The sequence below is a fragment of the Protopterus annectens genome, chromosome 9.part0 (assembly GCF_019279795.1).
Source record: "Protopterus annectens isolate FY-2018-M chromosome 9.part0, PAN1.0, whole genome shotgun sequence".
Taxonomy (NCBI): Eukaryota; Metazoa; Chordata; order Ceratodontiformes; family Protopteridae; genus Protopterus; species Protopterus annectens.
This window is the reverse complement of record NC_056743.1, coordinates 428,756,870-428,782,181: the sequence shown is the minus strand read 5'-3', so window position 1 is coordinate 428,782,181 and position 25,312 is coordinate 428,756,870. Positions and strand designations below refer to the sequence as shown.

General features: G+C 41.6%; 1 protein-coding gene across 1 annotated transcript in view; it reads right to left on the bottom strand.

Moving 5' to 3' along the window:
* The window catches only part of BMP1 (bone morphogenetic protein 1), a 1,811,822-nt gene that overhangs the window by 431,164 nt on the left and 1,355,346 nt on the right, over window positions 1–25,312 (bottom strand). The window lies entirely within an intron of this gene.

Genomic DNA, 25,312 nt, shown 5'->3' with positions numbered 1-25,312 from the left:
AGGCATACACATGAAGATTTTCCCAACTGAATGAAAGAGCATCCACTTTCCAAGCTGTGTGATGATAACTTTTCGTGCAAAACTTTGGCAGCTGGTGGTTTAGTGGAGAAGCGAACAGATCTATGTCTGGAGTTCCCCATGACACTGTCAATTTTGAAATACATGAAGATCCAGTTTCCACTCGTGGGGATCCATGATTTGCCTGCTTAACACATCTGCTAAGGAGTTCTGTGCTCCCGGCAGAAACCTTGCCTGAAGATTTAGTTGCAAGCTGAGCGCAGTCTCCCACAAAATCATTGCTTGCCTGCATAGAGGATAAGAATGTGTTCCCCCTTGCTTGTTGATGTACCACATGACAGTTGTGTTATCTGTTAGAATCAACACCTGCCCTGGAAGAAGTAACTCCTTGAAAGCCTTCAATGCAAACTGGACTGCTAACATCTCCTTCATGTTGATATGTAGATGCTGTAGTCTGGCAGGCCACTTGTCTTGTATCCACTTTCCATTCAGATGAGCTCCCAAGCTATGTCTGAGGCATCTGTCGTTAGAATCTGACTCGCCTCTGGCCGGGTCACAGAGAGTCCCTTGTTTAGGTGACATTCCTGAGCCCACCACAAAAATTCCTTTTGAATGCAAGGCATTATTTGAATGACAGTGTCCAGATCCTGGCAGTGCTGTGTCCATACATTTTTGAGATACCATTGTAGCTTCCTCATATGCAGTTTGGCATTGGGAAGCACCAGAATACAAGATGCCATGAACCCTAATGCTTGAAGGACTGTCCTTGCAGTCAGCACGGACTGATGAGATAGTTGATGGAAGTAAAGGGATAGACTCTTTTGTTTGTCCGGGGTTAAAAAGGCCATCTGGGCTGCTGTATTCAGTCTCACACCCAGAAAGCACATGTCTTGAGAGGGTACTAGACTGGACTTTATTTCGTTCACAGAATACCCCAGGCATCTTAGCACTGCTATCACATAATCCAGATGCTGAAGAAGCTCGTCCTTTTCTTGAACCAGAATCAGACAGTCGTCCAAGTAAGGATAGATTTGTATTCCTTTTAGCCTGAAAAAAGCTACAACTGGAGCCAGAACTTTTGTGAATACTCTGGGCACAGTAGATAAGCCAAAGGGCAATGCAGAGAACTGATAATGGGAATTTCCAGCTCGAAAACGCAGATACTTCCTGCAACTGAGTCTGATAGGCACATGAAAGTAAGCCTCCTTGAGATCTAAAGTTACCATCCAGTGATCTTTGCCCAGCAGAGGTAAAAGCTGTTGTAACGTCAACATTTTGAACTTGGGAATGTCCAAATAAGTGTTGAGGATAGACAAATCCAAAATTGGTCTCCACGTGTTCCCCTTTTTTGGTACTAGGAGCAGGCGAGAATAAAATCCTAGGCCCCTTTCTGGCACAGGAACCGGCTGAATGGCCCCTATCTGGAGCAACAGAGAAATTTGCTTGTGAGCCTCTTTTCTTTGTAGAGGAGGAATGTCTGGCATGCCTTTGAAAGGAGGCAAGGTATGGAAATAAAACCTGTAACCGTGGTGAGCGATATCCAATACCCATCTGTCTTGGGTAATAACACTCCAGTTTTCTTTGAAAAGTGCCAGCCTTCCTCCCAAAGGTGCTGCCAGGCGAGAAGGCTCTGGCAGCTGAAAAGGCAAGTCATTGGGTCTGCTTACGAAAGGACTGACCCCTGCCCTCACCAGAAGACTGGGCAGGCGAACTGCCTGCTCTAGGCCTAAAAGAACCTTGAGCTCTGCCCCTACCACGTCTAGATCTACCCCTAGACTGAGAATCATAAGAAGGATAAGTCCACCCCTTAGTAGGCCAATTTCTACTAAACTTTGGAGGCTGAACCTGCAAAAATCTTTAACAGTCTGCATAGACTTAGCCTTGTCCTCCATTTTCTTTAAAACTGCGTCCACAGGCACCAAATAACACATCAGATTGTAAAGGAGCATCTAAAATCCTTGTCTTTACATGTTCAGCTAAATTCTGATCCTTGAGCCAGGCGTGCCTGCGAAGAACAGAACCAGTGGCTGCCACCCTCGAAGAGGCCTGTACAGCATCAAAACCACATTGCAAGGAATGCTTACCCACTTGTTCAGAAACGTGAACTAAATCCTGCAACTCTTTACACTCAATACCTTCCGCCAGAGCATCTACCTTAGACTTCAATTGTGAAAGGAGGTAATTTTGGTATTTCAACATGTGAAACTGGCAATTCAAAGCCCTCATGGCTAAAGTGGAAGAAGTATACACCTTTTTCCCCCATCTATCCAAAGCCCTTGCCTCTATCAGAAGGAACAGGATTTTTAACAACAGAAGCCTTAACACCTTTAGGGCCCTGAGAAACAGTTTCTGGGTCTGCCCTGGGACTCTTAAAAAGATACTTATGAGCTTCAGGCACCCTATAATACCTGTCCGGTTTAACTGGGGCAGGAGGCAAAGAATCAGGGTTCAGGAAGCCTCTGCAAAACATCCTCTACCAGATACAGAACACGGGGTATAGCTAAAGGCCTTTGCTGGGGTACAAACACAAATTCCCTAAGCCTTCTCGTAGAATCAGAGAAAACTTGACCTTCGCATTTAAAATGCTGCGTCATGGATAGAAGGGTGGCTGAAACAGAAAAATTCTCAGGAGGAGAAGCCCAAGGTGTTGAGTCATCTTCATCAGAATCTGAATAAGGACGATTCTCCTGCATGTCTTCTGCCCGAGACTCAGAAGCCTCCGAACACTGCTCAAAACTTTCAAGCTCCGGTTCCTCCCTAGGCCTCTTATCAGGGGGTAAAGAACCACTAATCATAGAAATCAAATCTACTGCCATTTTAAGCATATGTTTCTTAGGCAGAGACCCTGAAGAACTAGGGAGACCCCACTGAAGTTAACCCTGGCCTACCTCTAGAAGGAGCCTTGGAAACAGAAGGGAGGGCCTAACCACCTTAGGAAGGGAGGGAGAACAGCTACCTGAGAAGCCCCTTCAGCCTGGCCTACCTCCTGAGAGGACACATCTTGTAACAGTAAAGTCTCACCCTGAGAATCCAAAGGAACTTCTGGTAGAACCACCGGCTCCACAGCCTCTAAAGAACCGGCGTCCAGGACAGACGGTTCTTCCACCAAACTAGCTGCTTTGTCCTTTTTTTTAGGCGGCCAAGGCCGGAGCATCCGGCGGCATGTTGTAATTACAACGCTTCCCAAAACTAACCTGGCACAATCTAATCTTCTCTTAATAGTGCGTTTGTTAAATCTAGCACAAGAGCGACAGCCAACAACGTCGTGCTCAGGCCCTAAGCAAGGTATACACAATGTATGGTAATCTCTATGAGGTATCTGTTTCCCACAAGAAATACAGTTATTCACTTTTTCTGACATCCGGTTAAATACTGAGGCAAGAAAAACCAAAATATTCCCAACGGGTACTTAGCCAACTTTGATTCGGTCTGAAACTCCGACTTCAGAAAATTTCAGAACGCCAACCTGCACTCGCAATACTGCTTCTGCATCGGACCATGCGGCAAAAAAGACTGGGGATATGACGTCGGTCATGCGCATTTGTACCCTGACGTTCTGATGTCAGTCAAATGCGCCTTGACCGACGTCAGCCTTATACTTTGGTATTCGGGCCGACTGGGACAGCGGACTACCCTGGTGTTAGGACTGCAGCAATGTGAGATGAAGAACATCATGTTGAATTTTTCTGTATTCTCATTAAACAACAAGGAGATATTGTTTCACACACACACACACCCACTCACTCACACACACACACACACACACACTCACTCACACACACACACACTCACAGACCCACACCCACACACGCACCCCCCCCCACACACACACGCACACAATGAATGTCATGACAGGGGCCATTAAGGTAATATTTTGGTGTACAAAAGACACTTTAGTGACAATTTGTGGATACAAATTATGCTGGCCAAATTTAACAAAAAAGGAAATTGCATACTGTGTGAACACAGGAACTTGAGAGCTATTCAGTGTAATCTGCCTTCTTGGAGGCCATGGAAGTAAAGTTTGACATGGTACCACCTACTGACTCCGAAGTTCCTTTGGGTTACTTCAGCCAGTGGTGGATTATAATTGCGGCAATTTGGGCAGCTGCCAGGGGGCCACACTAAAAAGGGTCCAGTGGTCAGTACAGGACTAGAACGCTGCAAATGCATTGATTTGAAGAGTGGAACAGCACACCATGTTTCTATTTATTTAGGGGAAAACACCACATCTCTGTACTTAATAAATAAATAGACAAATGGCCTGCAGAGTCATTGCTGAAAGCAGCCAAACCTGCAGCACACTCAAGAGGTGAAGGAACTTAACCAATTATTTAGCAGACTTTTTTCTCTTTGCTGGAGCAGAAAACCTGGAAATATTACACACAAAAGGGATGGTTGCTGCAGTCAAAACAGCAGCAGCTGTGGTTGTTTTCAAATATTGGCGGGCAACTAGATATTGGCAGGTTTGCAGGACTACTGTGATTTTTATGAGGCATGTTGGTACCATACCTCTCAAGTTTTTTTTGATTTTGCCTCTTTCCTGCTTTCCTTAAAAAAAATGATTTTCTGGTAAACTGCCGAGGATTAAAGTCAATCAGTAATGCCAGACAGAGTTTTACACATTGTTGACAAAGAGCATGGTAATACAAAACTTGTTATCCTCATTTCCAGAGTGGCTCTAATTGCTAGGCACAGGCCCTGTGTTTGTATGACAATGACTTCTGTGTTTTGACCGCTGTTCTGGCTTCGCAGGACTAATGACATTTTTATGAAGAAGTTAGTACTGCACATCTCAATTGTCTGATTTTGCAAAGCATGCCTGGATTTTTTCCCCATATTTTGCTCTAACGTACCAAAATAAAATCCAGAAACTTTACAAATCACCAATGATTATACACAGTTAATAATGGCAGACACTGATTTCGTACTTATTGTTCAGAAACAGCACGTTGATGCAGAACATTTTGTTTTCTATTAACTTTTTAAATGAATTAAGAGATGCATTTAAAAATTGTTTCTTATTTTGGGACTTTGTTCCCCCTTTTACTATTTTCGCTTATTTATAAAATTGAAATACATTTGGCATTGTCATTACTTTTTATCTCAATCAGATGTCTCCAGTGCACACAGAGTGGTTATAATGGCTATAACTGCTGGGAAGGGGGCTGTCTGTGGATGGAAATACCTCACCCTGTTGTCATCTTTTAAAACAATTAATCTAAACTTGCAGGACAACTGGGCATATGTGTGAAGTTAAGTTGGAAGACTGCATTGTGGCTTCACTGGGTACTTTGTGTGAAACAAGCTTGAAATATATTACTATGACCGTTATTTTTATCACAATCAGATGTCTGTGGTGCACATAGTCAACAATGTAGTGATAACTGCTGGCTGCAGGGGCTGACTGTTGAAGAAAATGACTGATCCTACTGTCATGATCAAGTTAAACAGTTATTAGTCTGGCTTTGCAAAACTACTACAATTGTATAAAGCAATTTGGAATACCTTACTGATGCCATTTTTATCACAATCAGATGTGTGAGCTGTACACAATCAAAGTGGATACCATTGATGAACATGGACACTGGTGGATTGTAATGATAGCAGATTGAGTGGTCTTGCACAGTTGCAATGTGCCCAAATGAGCAATTTTGCTATGCTTGGTTAATACATTTTGTTTTAGTTCTTACAGGAAAACTGTTCAAGACTGCCAACTGAAACACTGAAAACACATTTTGCTTTATAAAACAATAAATTATTTATTAAACAATAAATATAATTTAAAACAATAAGGAAAGCGAATCCAAAAGAACATGTGCATTATTTATGCGTGGTATTAAAAAAGTATGTTGGGGAATGGTTTAAAAAGACCTGGAACCTAAGGTATGTTTATTCTTTATTTTATTTGACTTATTTTATTTTAATTTGCTTATCACGGTATTACACTGATCACATCTGTCCATTTGCAGATCTGTCACAGGACATCCCTAACACCGGTCAAAGTATTTTGGGTCAGAACCTGGGAAGCTGCTTCAGCGGCACAAAGAGATAAAGCCCTGACTATGGCCTAGGCAACCTCATTCAATTGGCAGCTCTGGCAACTGATAAAGTAGCAGGGAGGGATGGGTGTAATCATCTAATGTGGAGGGTGGTGATAAGGGTATATCCTGCAATGTTCACTGGTGGAGGCTGGGGGTGTCACTGGGATAGGAGGTGTGTGGTCCAAAGAGGATGTGGGGCTGGTCATGACCATCCTGCTGTGAAGGCAAGGTGATATACTGCAAAATGCCCAATGGATGCCCACCCCTCTGATATAAACACAACATCGTGGAGGGGGGTAGTGAGTAGGGAAAACAAGAAAATGCTCCAAATTAATGCAAACAGTCAAGACTCCTGGGATGCCCTAAAGATCCACAACCAGTCTCAGCAACAACAGAATACCTGGCAGAGCTGGCATGGATGTGCGGCAGTGGGTAGCAGTGATAGTGACTGAAGTAAAGGGGAACCAAAAAACTTTGGGTTAGAATCTGAACGGTGTGAAATATAAGGATATCCTGGACATGAGAACATTACTGAGGCCACCCAAGGCCTTGATTTATATTACATTATTCCTTTATGCAGAACTCCCCTTAATGTTAAAACTGAAATTATATGTACCCATCTTGTCATTAAGTATGGATTTAAACATGTATAATGACCTAGCACCAAAGACAGTTGAAGCCCGCATGTTACAAGTTGTGATACATGTTTGTAATAAACCTATTCCTATATATTGTGTTACTAGGTTGAACATAGTCTCAGAGGTCTTACATTTATGGTGTCACTTGTATTTTCTAGAAAACACAAGCGTTCAAGGAAGTACTCAGGCTCTAGCGCCTCAGGAAGATGAGATATGTAGACTTGAAGAAGAATGGCAGCACCTCAAAACAGCAGGTGTGAGGACTACAGAACTGACATGCGGCAAGGCCAGGCATGGAATTACAGTACATAAGGAGAGCTGTAATTACAGACATGCGGCAGAGCCAGGCATGGAATTACAGTACATAAGGAGAGCTGTAATTACAGACATGCGGCAGAGCCAGGTATGGAATTACAGTACATAAGAGCTGTAATTACAGACATGCGGCAGAGCCAGGCATGGAATTACAGTACATAAGGAGAGCTGTAATTACAGACATGCGGCAGAGCCAGGCATGGAATTACAGTACATAAGGAGAGCTGTAATTACAGACATGCGGCAGAGCCAGGCATGGAATTACAGTACATAAGAGAGCTGTAATTACAGACATGCGGCAGAGCCAGGCATGGAATTACAGTACATATGAGAGCTGTAATTACAGACATGCGGCAGAGCCAGGCATGGAATTACAGTACATAAGGAGAGCTGTAATTACAGACATGCGGCAGAGCCAGGCATGGAATTACAGTACATAAGAGAGCTGTAATTACAGACATGCGGCAGAGCCAGGCATGGAATTACAGTACATAAGGAGAGCTGTAATTACAGACATGCGGCAGAGCCAGGCATGGAATTACAGTACATAAGGAGAGCTGTAATTACAGACATGCGGCAGAGCCAGGTATGGAATTACAGTACATAAGGAGAGCTGTAATTACAGACATGCGGCAGAGCCAGGCATGGAATTACAGTACATAAGGAGAGCTGTAATTACAGACATGCGGCAGAGCCAGGCATGGAATTACAGTACATAAGGAGAGCTGTAATTACAGACATGCGGCAGAGCCAGGCATGGAATTACAGTACATAAGGAGAGCTGTAATTACAGACATGCGGCAGAGCCAGGCATGGAATTACAGTACATAAGGAGAGCTGTAATTACAGACATGCGGCAGAGCCAGGCATGGAATTACAGTACATAAGGAGAGCTGTAATTACAGACATGCGGCAGAGCCAGGCATGGAATTACAGTACATAAGGAGAGCTGTAATTACAGACATGCGGCAGAGCCAGGCATGGAATTACAGTACATAAGGAGAGCTGTAATTACAGACATGCGGCAGAGCCAGGCATGGAATTACAGTATATGAGAGCTGTAATTACAGACATGCGGCAGAGCCAGGTATGGAATTACAGTACATAGGAGAGCTGTAATTACAGACATGCGGCAGAGCCAGGCATGGAATTACAGTACATAAGGAGAGCTGTAATTACAGACATGCGGCAGAGCCAGGTATGGAATTACAGTACATAAGGAGCTGTAATTACAGACATGCGGCAGAGCCAGGCATGGAATTACAGTACATAAGGAGAGCTGTAATTACAGACATGCGGCAGAGCCAGGTATGGAATTACAGTACATAAGGAGAGCTGTAATTACAGACATGCGGCAGAGCCAGGTATGGAATTACAGTACATAGGAGAGCTGGAATTACAGACATGCGGCAGAGCCAGGTATGGAATTACAGTACATAAGGAGAGCTGTAATTACAGACATGCGGCAGAGCCAGGTATGGAATTACAGTACATAGGAGAGCTGTAATTACAGACATGCGGCAGAGACAGGCATGGAATTGCAGTACATAAGGAGAGCTGTAATTACAAACATGCGGCAGAGCCAGGTATGGAATTACAGTACATAAGGAGAGCTGCTGCTGGAATGTAGAAAGCCAGAATTTCATCAAAAGAAAGAAGTGCAAGAAAAAGTGGGAGACAGAAAAGACAGAACATGCTGTGAAGGTATAATGGTTGGCTGAGAGAGCAGTTGTAATAGCAAAGGACAAGAAATCATGAGCATTCTACCAGCCTATGGAAAGCGACTCAGTAGATGAGACAAAGAAACTCTATTATCAAGTTGCAAGATAAAAACAGAAAGATAAAGAAAGTGGTTAGCAGACACCCGTCATAAGAGATACCAGCAGCAGCCAGCTCAGTTGTCCACAGGGTGTCAAAGGCAGATGGAGGGAGTACTTCTATCAGCTTCTGAATGAAGAAAAGACTACAACAGCTGTACTGCCAAAGACACAACCTACAATGAAAGAAAAGGAGGAGCCCAGTAAGGAAAATGATGTCACGAAGGAAAATCATTTAGGTACAGTTACTTAGAACATAAGGAATCGTACTTTTAAGTCACATTTTATAACATGTATACAGTTAGAGTCATAAGTAACTGTATTTCTAAGTTACATTTTATAACATGTATATGATTAGAGCTAGGTGTGAAAGTTCTGACAGTTAATGTAGAGAAGTACGGCTATGAGATGTGAATGATGTGCTTCGTGGAATTCAGGGTTTGATTCCCGTAATCTCCCTTTGCCTACTTTGCAACTCTAAGAAAGTCACTTAACCAGACAGTGAGTGCTCTGGGGTAATTGGGCCAAACTACTCAGTGATGTCCTGGTCCATATGCCTAGTACAGACCTGGGAAAAAAGGTAAAAACAGATGTGATATGGTGAGTTAGGAGGGAAATGGCTCCTTAGGATACACATAGTAGTAGAGAACAACATACCCCTAATGACTGGAGAATAAGCATTCTAGTGCCAGTGTAAAAGACCAATGAGGACATTCACAACCGTGGACAGTACAGAGGTATCAAACTCCTGTCGCACTGCATGCACGTTCTGGACAGAGCGACTGATAAATGAAAACAGAGTAGAAGAAAGCAAGATGGGAGGTAAGCAGTTTACATTCAGACCAGAATGCAGCACAACTGACCTGATGTTTTACAGTGAGAAAGACAGTTGAGAAGATGCTAGATGATGAGAAAGAGAGTCCAAATGGGCATTCATAGACCTGGAGAAAGCATATGATAAAGTAACACGACAGCTGATTGGGCAGTTCTGCAATACTATGAAGTCCCAGAAACAGTGGTTGAATTAGTGTGGGCTGTGTACAAGGACCCAATGGCACAAGTATGAGCAGTGTACGGACTCTCAGAGGGGTTCCCAGTGGGAGATGGTGTGCATCAGGGTTCACCTTAGAGTCTACTGCTGTTCACACTTGTGATGAACTACACTAGCAAAAAGGTCAGATGGGACAGATCAGCAAAGTTGCTGTGTACAGACAATATGGTATTACAGGCATACTCTAAACAAGAGCTTCAGCAAATGATACGTTAATGGAATGCAAAACTGAAGGCACATGGGATGAAAATGACTACAGATAAGATTGTAATTACAGTAAATGGGGGAATCTGAAGAAGATGAAAATGGAGATGGAAGGAAATAACAGTTTAAAAGCTTCAAGTACCTGGGAGGGGTGGATGAGGAGACTGAGTGAGGAGGTCAAAGCTAGAATCAGAGGGGCTGCAGCCAAATGGCATAAAATGTCAGGTGTAGTCTGTGACAAAGGAATGCCAAAGATGCTGAAAAGTAAGGTGCACAAAACAGTGGTATGACCATTACTTTTGTATGTTACACAAGAAAGGGCAGTGTAGACAGGCCAGTTGAGGATGTTAAAGACGGAGATGAAGTGTTCGAGATGGATGGTGGGATACGCACTGTGTGACAGATGAAGAAATAAGGACATCGCTGCAGAAACCCAAGTAGCTCCAATTGAAAAGAAGATGTGACTGTCTGAGAGAAGACTTGCATCAATCGACCACGACTGTCGACGAAAGTATGAAAATAGCACTGAAACTGGAGAGTTGGCGACATCCTGACCCCATAAACTGGAGAGTTGGCGACATCCTGACCCCATAAACTGGAGAGTTGGCGACATCCTGACCCCAGAAACTGGAGAGTTGGCGACATCCTGACCCCAGAAACTGGAGAGTTGGCGACATCCTGACCCCATAAACTGGAGAGTTGGTGACATCCTGATCCCATGGGAAAAAAGGGGGGGGATGAAGATAATAATGAAGATTTGCATTTTCTAAACCTAGGACATACCTGAATAGGTCATCAAATTGCAACACTGTATTTTATGAATGGACAGTAGAAAGATAAGTATTTAAGTCCTCACATCCTTAGAGGTTGTATCCAGAACCTCTGTGACTGTATAAGGTTGAACAGGACCACTCCTTAAACAGATGCGGGACTCCTGTTTGTACCTGTGGGTACTATTAAGCTCTGGTTTGCTTGCTGGACAGTTTTGCAACCAGTGGCACCGAGATCATGCTTCCCTCCAATGACCACCTTATGTTCCCACTAAAGCTGCTGACAGTATTACCTGCCCTAAAGTGTGGAATGAAGCAACTGTCTAGATTAGATATTTCTCCTTCTGCTGTCTTTCTGTTGACAGCTGTTAAGCAAACTGATGTATTTATTACTTTTTAGCTAGCTCTCCTACTTTTGTTAGGGTCATGTATGCCACAAACAAAACAAGTTTTGCTGTTGTTGGGATCAGAAATTAAGATACTGGAAGTATCTCAACACAGAAACTATAGACGCTCCAGTATGGACCCACAGTGCAAGAAAAATCACACCATTCACTAACACACTCTGGATATGGACTTCCAGTCAGATACTAAACCTTGTGATGCAGATGAGATCCACTGCTATAATAAAAGGTCCAATAAAACACCACTGGGTCATAACTCTCTAAAGCACTGAGCAGCACCCAACAACATCAATGGCATACCAAGTCCAAAGCATCTGACAATTCAGTAAAGAATGCTAGTAAGTCAGTGAGGCACAGCATTGTGTTAATGAAGCAGATTAGTGGTAATTAAACTTGTTGCCTGCTTCCTGAAAGCTGATCCTATTCCCAGTGACAGCTTCCAACAGCAGCTCAACTACCAGTGAAAAGAGACACATGGATGTGAGGATGCTGGGCCCATCTTTAAATGTTACTTCCAAACAACAGGGAGAGTTGTCAGTCCGCTGGAACAGGTTCATAGGTTCATAGGCTGGTACTAGGCTAACTGCCTTTGCAGGCCATTTTAAGCCTTGCCACTTAACCCAAGTGAGAATCAAACCCTGCACCTTCTGTTTGTAAGGCAAACACCTTAACCATTATGCCATCCTCCCACCCCAAAAATTTTTTTTTTTAAATTTTCGGCGAGGGCCGGCGACGCCTCGTCCAGCCGCGGCGCGCGCCCAGCCCCGCTTCACGCCCGAGCCCGACCGACCCAGCCCTTAGAGCCAATCCTTAAAAAAGAAACCACTGTGCCACAGAAGGATAAAGCCTTGGCCAACATGACTCATGTCTGAATAGCATCTCAGGCAATGGAACAGCCATGCAGGGGATGATGGGAGTGAGCAGCTGATACTGGCTTGCCACATCCTGGAGAAGGCAGAGATGAGTCAGTAAGTCAGACCATCTCTGTCATGCAACTGAAGGCTTGTGAGGCAGCAAACATTTCTAGGACTAGGGGCATGGGTTTAGACACAGTATGTTGGTGATGGTAGCTCTCATTAGCATGTGGACAACAGAAAGGACTGCATGATGAGGTGTCACAGAAAGGCATGTGGTGACCCATGTTCTCACATCAGCAGCAGGGGTGGGGTGAGGTGGGGTTATGGCTTCATGACAGAAGCTCACACTGCTGGGATGCTAGTGATTGCACTAATAGTTTCATAGTTTCATAGTATAGTACTAGGCTATCTGCCCTGGGGCATTTGTAAGCCTAGCCATAGTGATGTGGCTTTTGCCACCCCATGAAATGGTACAAAAATGTACAGAATAAATTTAGAATACTGTGCCTCTGTCTAGTAGTGACACAATGAAGGTCCCCTTATATAATAGAATTAGTTTACTGTGCCCCTGTCTAGCAGTGACACAGATGTGACCCTGGGGTAAACTTACGATCTCCCATCCACTCATCAAGATTTCTCTTGAAGAGAGTCAGTGAGGGGCTCTGCCTAATATGAACTGGGATCTTGTTCCAAAGCATGGGAAGCCTCTGGGTTATGAATCTATCCCTCCAGCATGTCCTATTCATACTTGTGCCGAGGTTTAAATCTTTAGCTCTCGTGGTCCTGATGGATTTGGATTTTTTGAGGTGGAGCATGTCCATCAGATCCTGATTTGACATGGCCTTGTACGTCAGGCAGAGATCACCTCTGAACAGGCAGTATGCTACTGAATAGAGCTGAAGTTTCTTTAGTCTGGCAGAATAAGACATATGTTGGAGACCCTTGATCCTCTTGGTGAGGTACTTTTGTGGTCTCTCCAGCTGTTGCAAATGCAGGGTGAGGTACATACCAAATGGGGTATTGTACTCAATCATGGGTCTGATGAGGGAGGAATATAGGGGTACAATGACATCCTTGGATCTGGATGTGAATCCCTTCATGATGAGGTGTGCAAGGTAGAATGTTTTCTAACCACTTTGGCAATGTGGGTGTCAAATGAGAGGTCGCTGTCGACTTGGGTCCCTAGGTCTCTGATTACTTTTTCCGTACTCAGTGGGTTGCTGTCTATGTGATAATTTGTGGGTACTTTGTTTTTCCCAAAGGGGATGACTATACATTTTTTGGCATTTAGTTTAAGGCCGTGACTCTGGCACCAGTTGTCCGTTTCTGTGAGGCCTTTTTGTAGGATGTGTGTGTCTGCTGGTGTATTGACTATGGCGCTTATTTTGCAGTCATCTGCGAACTTTGTCAGCCACAGCCCTCCCATGTTTGCTTTAACATCTGAGAAGTAAATGCTGAATAAGAGGGGTCCCAGGACAGATCCCTGTGGGACACCACTTGTGACTGGCTTTGAGTCTGACATTGCTCCAGCGATTTTAACTTTATGGGTTCTGTCCTTTAGCCAGTTTGCAACCCATCTAATGACATAAGGGTTTACTTTTAAGCTGTTGAGCTTATCTATGATGCCTGAGTGGGGTATTGTGTCGAAGGCCTTAGCCAAGTCCAGGTATGCTGTATGGACTGCTTTGCCCTCATCAATGGCTCTAGTGACTGTTTCGAAAAAGTCAACCAGGTTTAAAAGACAGGATCTGCCCTTTACAAAGCCAAACTGGGTGGGGTCAAGTGTCTGTAGGTCCCCTATGTCTGTGTTTATGAGTTCCATAATGATTCTTTCCATAGCTTTGCAGACCATGCTGGTTAAGCTTATGGAGCGGTAGTTTCCAGGGTCTGTAGAGGCACCCCTTGTGGAGTGGGACCACTGTTGCTGTCGCCAGTGTTCAGGTACATATCCCGAAGTAAGGCTAAGGTTAAATAGCATTTTTATGTGTGGGTTTAGCTCCTCTTGGAGTTCACGTAACACGCAACCCGGGATACCGTCAGGTCCCATTGATGCTGTGTTTTTTGCTTTGTTTAGGCGGTTGTCACTTGGACATCTGAGCCGACAGGGGGATCACATCCAGCTGGGATAAGTATTTCTTCTTTTGCGGGTGGAGGAGTGGAGAAATATGCACTGAACCCGTCAGCCAGAATGTTGGCAATATCTGTGGGTTCAGTGTATTTTTTGTTGTTTTGAACCAACTCTGAGCATATCTGAGGGTTTCCACCCAGGTTTCTAACATAGCTGAAGAAGGCTTTGTGGTGATCTTTAGTGTCCTTAGCGATTTTTCTCTCAAAGTTGGCCTTGGATGTTTTTATGAGAGAACGTAGTTTTCTGCTAATGTTGATCAGAGATGTCTTCCCTTCATAGGATTTTGCTCTGACGTGCAGTAGCTTCCTTCTTTTGTTATACAATTTGTTTATGGCTGAGGTCCACCAGACAGGATGCTTACCTTTGGTGGAGAGGGACTTGGATTTGTTTGGGATTGCATGATCCATGCATTCTTGGAGATGTCCATAGAAAGCATTTGTGAAGGATTCGGCATTGTGGGATGTGGTATCCACTGGCACAGTGGGCTTAAAGGATACCATCTCAGTCTTAAGAAGAGTGAAGTCTGCTTTTGAGAAGTTTTTCACTGTGGTCTTTTGTGCTGGGGGTGTAGGTGGGATATGTATATCCAAGGTGATTAGTTTGTGGTCAGATCTCATTAGTAAGGGGTATACTCCGTTGTGGAGCATTTTGTCCCCATGTTTGTGATGATCAGGTCTAGTATATTATCTCCCCTAGTGGGAGAGGTGACCAGTTGTTCCAGTGCATTTGAATTTATGAATTCCAGGAACCTTTGGGCTAGGGTATTAGGGCTAGAATAATGTACCCAATCTATGTTTGGGTAGTTGAAGTCTCCCAGTATGATGGTATTTTGTGATACATTCATATCCTCCAATGTCTTCAGGAAGGCTGAGTGGGGTTCTTGAGATTGGGAGGGTGGTCTGTAACATGCTACCAGTTGTACAGCAGTTTTGCCTATGGTTAGTTGCACCTGTATGGTCTCTGATGCTTCATGTGTTGCTACTAACCTGGAGGTGTGGGTGTCCTTGATGAATATGGACACTCCCCTCCCTTTGTGGTTCGGCCCGGGTTTTGGGGCCGAAAAGCATGATACGAGGTATAGCCTGGTAGCACTGGGGTGCTCTCAGGAGCCTTGAGAACCAGGTTTCAGTTACTGCACAGATGTCGATGTTCTCCATGCTGAGGAGTGCATCAAGTGCCTGCATCTTGAGATTTAGACTTCTGGCGTTGAGCAGCATTACCCTTAGTTTTTTTCCATTTTGTTTTCTAAGGAGGTGGGTTTGTCTTTTGAGCCTTGCCTAAAAAAGGCACTATGGGGGTGGCAAGAGCCTTAGCCAATATCCGGAAGCCCAGTGGTGACAGGTGTAAGCCATCCCTTGCGAAGCAGCGTGGCTTGTCCAACATGTCATCCCAGGCAGACAGACATTGGATCCCCTTAGAATGACACCAGTACTTGAGCCAATTGTTAAAGCTGATCATCTTGTCTTATCAAAGCAACTCCAAGGTTGCTTTGATAAGAGCCCATATGTATGGCTTTCTCCTCTGTGCCGTGGAAACTCAGTATGGAGCAAAGAGTGAAGTCAAGACCTGTGGAAGAAGCTGGATAGTCAGAAGTCTCAGCAGTACAAAGTATAAATAAAAATAAGTCAAGGAACGAGCCACCATAAAATAATTAAATAATCCAGTTTACTGAAAACTGGGGAGAGAAGAGGCTGCCATGCTGCTGTCCTGTGGTCTTCACAGCCTTTGTTTACTCAAGGATTATGGACCTGTAGGACTTAGAAATCCAACGGTAAGGGCTGCCTCCAGATGTGAAGGGAGCAAAAACACCTGTACTTATGAATTTTATTATCTGAACACTTTCATCAAAAACCAGAGTCACCCTGGATCCAATCATAAATTCTTAACAGTGGCTTTATGTACATTTTACAACTTAAGGACCAAAGGAATTCTGGGAGTTAAAGACCACATTTTCATTTAAATCTCTTTACAAAAAAGCAGTACACAGTGAGGAACATTTAAAATACATAATAAGTATAACATAAACTGCATTAATTGTCTAAATAGTGCATCTGCCATGGTTCTTGAGGCTCTTATTTTTGAGGCCTAAAAACCTTCATTAAATAGAAAAGGCGCACCATTTCACATCCTTTTCTTGGTCCTCCAGCAAAAATAATTTTTAATAATTTCATAAATCAATCCAGCAATGTCATTTCAAATTAGCAGTCTGGAGCTATCTCTTGAACTTTAGCCCAGGACAGGTAGATATACATAGCATGGAAGAAAAGGTCACTTTCCAGGTACAACACAACTCCCTGATAGGCACATCTCTTCTCTCCCTTCCATCTCAGTATTTTCTCACTCCTCCTTCCTGCTTTTCTCACCTGAAGCCTTCACCCTCTACTCAGAATTTAATTTATCCCCGTGTTTTGGGTTTCTAATACCATGATGGCAATGGACTGCATTTGTGAGAGTATGATTAGAGCTCATGAAATTTAGTAATGTTTCAGTCTTTGATGTTGTCCAAGAGGGCTCTTCTCAGCACGTGCAATATGCCCAGAATTACCCCTTATTTAATTCATACAGGGTTACATGTATTGCTAATCATTGTTAAATACAATTGCATTTTTTTCTTAAACTTGTTGCTCCTACAACTATTGGAACTGTCTGGTATATTTCTTCCCTATTGCTCTAGCTTCCTGGTATTTTATAACTTTGTGTCTCTCTCTACGTAAGACACTGTGATCACTGGGTGTAGCAATTTTAATGATCACTGCTACTTTTGTCTTCTTTTCATGGACTACCATACTCATCATTCCCTAAAATGCTTTGTGGTTCATGTTTATGACACAGCCAGTCAGTGATGATTGCAGAAATGCTCTGCTAACAATGACCATATAACTACAGTCAATAAGGGTACTCTGGTTATTACACAGCTAGGCTTGTAAAGGTCCTAGGGCCATAAGCCTAGTCACCAACCTCCTATGAACAATGTGTCTCAGCTACTTCCACACTGTAGTGTTTGCACAATCTCCAATGCAAAAGTCTTGCCACATTATGGTGCCTTTCAGTATACAGACCCTCTGCCATAAGAGTATCATACTCAGCCAACAAGATGTGTGACTGTTTCCAGTTCTGCTTTACATAAACTGCATTTGTCTATTTCTCCAGTGGACTTTATAAAACAAGGCGTACATAATGTCCTGCACCATCAATATTAGCCTTTCATCTTTTGGTTTCAAGTCACCTCTCCTTAACCATTCCAGTGCCAGGTCTTGGTCAACATCAGGCTCTTCTAAGAGATCTCTGTACTTGCCTCTACATTTGTGATTTTCCAATTATATTTCTTTCTGGTCTGATCATTTTCCTTATATTCTTTGATTTGTTTTTTTACACCTTCGGTTGCTCTCTGATTTTTTGTCTACTTCTTGTTTCATTTTCATTGCCATTTGACATCGAAATGCTTCTGCTAAACTATGCTAAAATGTCAGCTTAGATTTCTCATATTTTAAAACTTTCCCAGTGTTTGGATCTGATGAGGTCATTAGCTATGCATTGAGTCCTATGATTGTAGATCTATAAATGTCAATTTCAAGAAGGACCATACCTCCTTCAGAGTAAGAAATATATAATCTTGGTATACTTTGATGTTTTATATATCATTTTGTAAGCAAGAAGCATTACTCTAGTTTTTGAGTCCAATTTGATTCAATACTTTTTAAGGCCAGCTTATCACCCCAAAAGTATAAGTCAGAACAGGAACAGCAAACTAATTTATAGCTTGGACATTATTCCTAGATGTCACAGCAGTTTTCAATATTAGTTTTAGTCCTCTGAAGTATTCCTTACTGAACTTTATTCTCATTTGTTCATGTTTTATTGTTAATCCTGCATCTATTCCCAAATATTTACAAACTCCATCCTGCTCAAGTTCCTTTACATCACATTCCCCTCCCAGTTTGACATTTTTTTTAACAAGAAACATCTTTATTAAATTATCACATATGACATAGGCAATCATACGTTTATATAAATGAAAACAAGCCATAATGACATAATTTTAGTTGCAAACATTACACATCACTTACAATCTATCCAGTCATTATCAGTCAAACATTACATAGCTCAATCAAATCCTTCCTTCTTTTAAACCTCATTCCTCCTCTGCATATATTGTTTTCACAATTCTCCTTTTATCCTATGTAATTTGCTCCTACCCTTTACTAAAGATCTCAATTCCAGTTGTTTTACCTCTGTTACTATATTCACCTCTTCTAATACAGATGGGTTAGACTTGGATTTCCATTTTCTAGAAATTGCTTTTTTGGCAGCCACCATAATTAGACTCAGCAAGGCCTTACTATGTCTAGGCAATTCTGATTCTGTATCATAGCTCAGGAAAATAATTTCCTTAGTTACAAAAATGTCCTCACTAATTATGTCTAACAGAGCAGTCTGCAGGGAATCTTTACAGTCTGCCAACTCATTACACTCCCAGAAAATATTTTCTCCATCACATTTTTCTTCTCCATCACACACCCAACATTTGCGGTCTACCCGACAAAAAATTCTTTGGAGTCTTCTTTGTGTATAAAAATACTTAGGTAAAAACTTTGGAGCAAAGATCCTAAATCTTCTAGACTTTGTTGCGTAATTGGGAGACATACATATATCCCCCTTCCAGCCTGATATATTCTTGGTGCTGCAGCTTTCCTTTTTTAAATATTAGCTTTGCACATTTATCAAGACCAAAATTAGACTTTTGTATCACCTGAGAAGTTTTAACCATTTGTGATTGAGCTTTCAACCCCTCATCTCGAACGTTTGCGTCTTCTTCAAAAAATAAGAAGTCTTTAAACAAGGTTGGTTTCTGGGAGCAAAATTGTAACCATAACCTAATCTGTTAAGCAAACTGCTTGATGAGTTAAGGGCAAGACAAAACAGCAGTGGTGACAATAAAATCCCCTGGAATGTTGTTGTCTTTCATTTTTTCCCAGTAAGGGGTCGCCACAGCGGAACTCCAGTCCGCTAATGATTGGCAGTAGATTTTTTTACGAAACGCCGTGGTGCCAGCTCGATGCCCAACCTTCAACGAAGGCACACTCATTTACACACGTCTTTCAAACGCTACCCAACCGTGTGGAGGACATGCAGACTCCACACAGAAGGCACTCCCAAGCCAAGCTGAGAATCGAACGGGAGAACCTCTTGCTGTGAGGTAACAATGCTATAGCTGTACCACCGTGGAATCCCCTGGAATATCTCCCTTTAAATGTTATCTCTGGGTAATAGGTTGCCCTTTGTCATGGCTCAGCTACAAAGTGGTTTGATACCATTTTATGGTCACTGTAATTTAATTGCTTGGTGTTGGGTGTATCTCACACATCCGTAAGCATTCCTTTATTCACGAATGTGGGAGGATGTATGATATTTTTTGTAATCCATCCAAGTCATACTTAAGACTCTTCCCTTTTTTACAATTTTCTATTGTGGCTTTACTTAGCGACAAATATTCCTGTGTTTCATAACGATTCCCGTTATGAACCTTTTCTTCTACTGCCACAGCTGATTTTTTTTCTAAATGGCTTTAGACTCTGCATTAATTCCAGTATATATTTTGCATACTATCAGAAGACAAGTTATTGGTCTACAGTTCTTAGGATAGCTTGGAGGGTCACTCTTAAGGAGGGGTATCATTTTTCCTGTTAACCAGGTTGGTATCTGTTCAGGGTGTGCATACAAGTAATTGTTAATGAGGGCTAAATCTAAGCGTAAACATATTAATGCCTTTAGACAGAAGTTAGGTACAAGTCTGAGACTGGGGTTTTCCAATTAGAAGCTTTTCTTAACTTGTCTCAATTTCTAAGGCCATTACTTCATACCATTTCATATCCTCTGCATTAGAGTTCCTTACTGTTTCTTTAAATTTTTCTGTTCACTTAGCATCGTTGTTATTTTCAAAAAGGGTCTTCATAAACACTTCACCAAAATATGCTTATGTCTTCTTTTTTGGGTGATGTTTCCATTCTTTTTGATTTGTTTCCAGTTCTCTGTAAAACATTTCTGGGTCACCAATGAATTGCTTATTTTGTGCTTTTCCTTTATATTCATTTGCAAATCTTCTTAGTTTTTCTGCCCGATACTTTTAGTTTGCTATTTACAATAGTGTATGATAAATCCTGGTTTGTTTTGGTATTGTGGTTTGCTTTTAACACGTCTATCTTTCAAAGTATTTTTGATGATTTGTTTCCTTTCTGTACCTTTCTACCAGTAATACTTTTTGTATTAATTGCTTTATAGTTTTCTTTATTTTATGCTTTTGGGGTGACGTTCTACTTGTTCCTTTTCTTTCCATTGTTAATCTACTTTGTTGTGGTAACACTGCATACTTGATTAGTTTATCCACACACTAATGTATCCTGTTATTTCGGTTATAGCACATGAAAATCTCTTAATAGTCCTGATATTTGTATTTATCTGTTTTACCAATCTTCCAACATTTTGGGTCACATTTACTTTTGATTTCTTTCTTTCATCTATCTTAATATGTCTATCCATCTCCATTAAATCTAGCAGGTCTTCCCTTTCATCATTTTCTTCTGGACTGAAAGCTTCATCTTTCTTCTTGATTTCCTGTGGGTATTCTACAGAAAGTTCCAAAACATTTACCTGTTAACACATGCTCTTCAAATGCTTCCTGCTTTATCTGCAGCGCCTTCGCATGGGAACCCAACAGTCTATCACGTCACAGCATTACCTGCATCAGATTTGCCATTGTTTCTGTCTCCTTCCCGTTGGTGTGCAATGTTCACACACTGGTTTCCTAAAGGCGGCACCAGAGCATCGCAACATGACAAATCTTCTTCAGATGCCGCTCTCTCCACCTGCTACTCCTTAAACTAGGGAGCCACTCTTCCATCATGCTGGGTCATTACCTGTGTTGGAGTCTCCACACTAGGTCCTTCACTTCACAGATAAGCCATCATTTCAGTTTCCATTTGTTTAACTTCTACCTTTGTAATCTGTAGTCTAGATCCGCCTTGTGATCTTATTTTGTTTGCACTGTAAAATAATCTTCCATATGCAGGTGCCTTTGCCTGTATTTCTTGTGAAATATCTTTGGAGACTCCTTTTTTGTTTTCATTAGTACGGCTTTCTGCATTGCATATATATATATATATATATATATATATATATATATATATATATATATATATATACATACGGCACCATATCAGATCGCTTTTCTTTCCTATGCACTGGTTTTAAATAACTTTCACAAAGCTCTGTTTTTTGTTCTTTACATTTTCTTACTTGTCCTATCACTTCTTTTTACAGGCAGCCCAACGTTTCTTTATCTATACATGTTTTTTTTAACCTGTTCTAACAAAGAACATACATTTTATTTGTAGCTTTTGACAGGTTTTCTTGTGCAAACATTTTTCTTTCCCTTAATTCCTCTGTTAATCTTTCTGAATATGCTCTATCTGGAAAGTCATAGTTTCTTTATTAACTCTGTCATCTCTATTTCTTTTTTTTTTGGCCTGACAGCTTTGTGTGCTTTTTTTTGGACTACCACCACCTGGTGGGGGGTGGGGTGGGGGGTACAAACATTTAATTTCAAAATAGAAACCTGTAGCTAACCCTTGAATCTCAGTTCAGGGACAGGTCAATGCACCCAAGGCAAGGTGAAATGTCACTTTTTCAGGTACAACACAATTACCTAATAGGCACATCTCTCTTCTCACCTACAGATTCTCACTCATTCCTCTTCCTCTTCTCACCTACAGATTCTCACTCATTCCTCTTCCTCTTCTCACCTACATATTCTCACTCATTCCTCTTCTCACCTACAGATTCTCACTCATTCCTCTTCCTCTTCTCACCTACAGATTCTCACTCATTCCTCTTCTCTCCTACAGATTCTCACTCATTCCTCTTCCTCTTCTCACCTACAGATTCTGACTCATTCCTCTTCCTTTTCTCAGCTAAAGACTTCACCCCTTTTACAATACAGAAACAGGGTTCACGTAAAATCACTTCAGCTAGCAGATCTAGGAGACTCTCTCTCTGATGCCCTCCCTGAAGCAGGAATAAACATGCCTTGTTGAAGTTTCAAGTCGTTTATTCAGTTAAGTAGGTAAATGGATGAATGTTCTTGTTCTAACAAGAAACAGAATATAAGGAACAAGAACATGAATTCCTTACCATTGGGAACATGATAGTTGTTTCACAGGTGAAAACAAGCAGGATATTACACCATGTCCTAAAATGCTTTTGTCACTGTGTAGCCACAACAGTCAGATGCCAACAGTACAGGCAAAAGGGGCTCCCAACATGCAAAGCTTGCATATCATGGCCAGGCCATTGGAATAATCAAGGCCATAGAATGCACACACATTGTCATATGTACACACAGCGCACACAACAGCAATTCTTATATAAATAATTGGCACATCCCACTGAGCATGTATATAATATGCAACCACAATGGATGCATCAAGATGCATGCACTAACAGTCCAAGGAAAAACACAATGAATGCGTAAAGATGCATGCACTAACCATCCATGGAAAAATCGACAATAAGTGCAAAAAAGATGCATGCAATAACAATCCAAGTAAAAAGACACAATGAATGCATCAAGATGAATGTGCAAACAATCCAAGGGAAAACCACAAGGAATGCTTCAGGATGCATGCACTAATAATCTCTATCATACTTTTAGGAAGCAAAGAAATCCCTCTTCATATCTCTTATGAGAACTGCCAGACAACCACTGGAAGCATAACTATGAACCTTAGAAGTATTATCAACGATAGCCAGGCATAAGAAGGACCACTGCTCATATATAAGTAGACAAGGGGCAATTTATAGTGTCTGTTCATCTGAAAATATGCATCACATACCTGCAGGCCACTGCAGAGGTACTATAATATTTCCATTAATTAGGTATGTTGCACCTTCATGGCATAGTAGGTCAACCAACTTCCCTCTAGAAAAACCCTTCCCCTTACACCCACTCTTAGTTAGCACATCTCAGGATGACACCCATCCCCTTAATCATTTTCCTCATCAAGGCCACCCCTCTCCTAAATGGGTCTATATTAGAAGCACGAAAATGCTTCTAAGTGAATACGGAAACAGCAATACATTCATTGAATCGCATTTAAGCGATTCGATGAAAATGTCATAGGGCAAGGAGATCAACAAAAAATAGGCAGCAACAGTAATTCTTAAACTTTTAAGGTTAGCGCTTTCGTCAAATATTCTTACACTCAACTTTATCAGACACTAGTCAAAAGAATGGTAGCCATATTTAAAACCAGATTCATAGTCACATGTTCAATCACCTCAAATGACACCATGTCACCTGATACAATTCTCATTTCTAGAACACATGTACCTAAAAATTGTATAAACAATTGTGTAAAAAATGTATATACACTTTCCCATCGACGTAATACTCAAATTCATATGTACATATCCAAAGAATAGATAAATATACATGAAAAAGCCAGCTAAAGCATCCAAAAACAATATTTGTTATTGTGTACATAAAAATTGTTACATGTCACTAATCAACCTGAATAAATTTCAGTTAAATGTCATTTATTCATGTACTTGTGTATATAGCAAACACAGAGAGTGCCCCAAATTATATGTCTAGTCAGCTGAGTATTAGCCTTGTGTTAATGTTTTAAACTCCTCAGTTTCAAGACACATGCCAAAGAGCATATGTCGTTCAACCCTGGTGTCACATAGGCCCTAGTTCTAAGCTGCCAAATCAGCTCCTTCACCTCAAGTTTTAAGCCGAATGGACTCCCCACGATGTCAAATTCAATTTGGTCGATCACCCTGAATGTGAAAGAATGACCAGGGTTTTCTACCGCATGTTTTGCAATATACAATTTTTAGGTTACTATTCTTTTAACTAGTGTCTGATGAAGCTGAGTGTAAGAATACTTGACGAAAGCACTAACCATAAAAGTTTAAGAATTACTGTTGCCTGCCTATTGTTTGCTGTTTTTCAGTAGTTTATTTGCAGTTTGACGCTACATAGGGCAAGGAGATGGTTGGCCAAGTTCAAGGAGTTGCCCTTTCCTTCCCTATAGTGCGATCTCGGAGTTGGTATATTTAGTTAGGGGGAGGTGATGTCCCCCACCTGTTTATGATGTTAAATTATTTTTTTTTTTTAGCGAATGGCCACATACGTTTTTTCTCCCTAGGGAAAAATTCGCTTATGTGGCCCTTTGCTATTTTTAGTTTTCGTGCATTATGTGTCGACTTTTATGTAGTCCCACATATGCACTTTCATTCTTAATATATAGACCCTCCTAAATTCTTACTAATCTTTAAACTTCAAAAAAACAATCTTTACATTTAAATCCAGAAAAAAAAAGAATTTAAAGACAGTGAACATGTTTAGTATAACAGAGGAATTTTCCCCAAACCATGCAGGTATGGTCCTGCTTCGAGTCTTAGTAAGCTACCGAATAAAAGATGGAACCATAATCATGCTCAAGGCACAGCATTACAAAACCATCCCGGTGTCAGCCCCCATATAATGTACCTCATCCTTCAACACACATCACTCTAATTTAATTTCTCGACTTGGCTATTCAACAAAATGACGGCTCCACTGTCCCATTTTCTTTTTCTGTTTTTATTTTCTCATTTCAGGCATTTACACTCCCTAATTAAAACGTTGGGTCTCCCTACACTGACTGTCAGTAGACTAGGATCCAAGTGACACCTTGTTTCTGCACCATTCTCAATGACAATTCATTTTTATGAAAAAGAATATACTTTTTGTTGGTTTTATTCCACAGCCCAGCAGTTATCCTTGAGTAACCCCCACACAAGGGAGACACCCATAACTAAGCATGGCTTTCTCTCAGTCTCTGCACTAGCCCCCACACTGCACCACACCCCTAGAACCCATGCCACCATCTGTTTCCATCACAGAGCAAGGTTCTTTGTATCCATCTTAGACCTTTATTTAATTGCTTCATTGCCATATCCGGGTATTCCAGGCCTGATAAACTCGGCAACACCAGTTAGCAAAACACTTGTTTAACACTTTA